Consider the following 1,106-nt stretch of genomic DNA (forward strand, 5'->3'; position numbering starts at 1 on the left):
CACTCTCAGGGGATTAAAAAAAGAAATAACAGCCAGCCTTTATCAGCTTGGGGCTCTTGGCTGAGTCCTCTCCAAGCTTAAGACAACTCCGAGGGTGGAGTGATCCAAACCACTTTCTCCACTTTGCAAGTTCCCACACTCAGCTGTATCCTTCTGCCCAAGATCGGCAGCCCCCTGGGGGCTGGTTCCTGCTCACCTACCTCCCCCGAGGCTGCTCCCCAGTACAGGCAGAGAGAGGAAGGGCACTGATGTCCTCAGGGTCCCTGCGATAGGTCAGGTCCTGGGCTCACTGCTCCATCAATCCCACATTGCTCAGCCCTCACCAGCACCACACAGGGTGGGTGTCAGCCTCCCCATTTGATCGATGTGGAAAGCTCAGCACACCGAGTGACTTGGCCCCAGAACCGAGAGTCAAACTTAGGGACCCTGCTTTGCTGCCCTCAGAATGTTACTCTTCCCTCCAAGGTAGCATGGTATACATAGTGTAGTACTCTTGTCCCATATAATGGAAGAGGTCACTGAGGCCCCCTGAAGGCTAAGGGACTAGTATGGGCCTTGTGTCTTAGTCTGTTAAGGCTGCTATATCAAAATACCATAGACTGGGTGGCTTTTAAACAGATATTTGTTTGTCGCAGTTCTGGAGGCTGGGAAGTCCAAGATCAAGCTTGGTGTCTGGTGAGGGCCTAGTGGTGCCCTCTTGCTGTGTCTCACGTGGTGGAGGGGACCTGCTAGCTCTCTGGGGCTTTTAGGAGGATATTAATCCCATTCATGAGGATCAAACCCCCATGATCTCATCACCTCCCAAAGGCCCCATCTCGTAATATAACTTTGTGGGTGAGGATTCCAGCACATGAATTTGGGGGAGACATGGACATTCAGACCATATCACCTCGTAATTAGAAAGGGGTTGAATATCCTTGGTTGAATATCCTGTTCTGCTGATTCAGAATTACTGCTGTCTATAACCTCTTCCTTAGATCACTATTTTATATGATGATGATAAAGATGAGATTAATGGCAATTACTAAGCTCTTAAATGTGCCGTGGGTAATTTTAAGCTCCTTCTGAATCCAGTCTCTTTTAATCATCTTCATGCCCTTGAAAGG

This window comes from Colobus angolensis, unplaced genomic scaffold, assembly GCF_000951035.1.
Source record: "Colobus angolensis palliatus isolate OR3802 unplaced genomic scaffold, Cang.pa_1.0 Scaffold406, whole genome shotgun sequence".
In the NCBI taxonomy this organism is placed as follows: Eukaryota; Metazoa; Chordata; class Mammalia; order Primates; family Cercopithecidae; genus Colobus; species Colobus angolensis.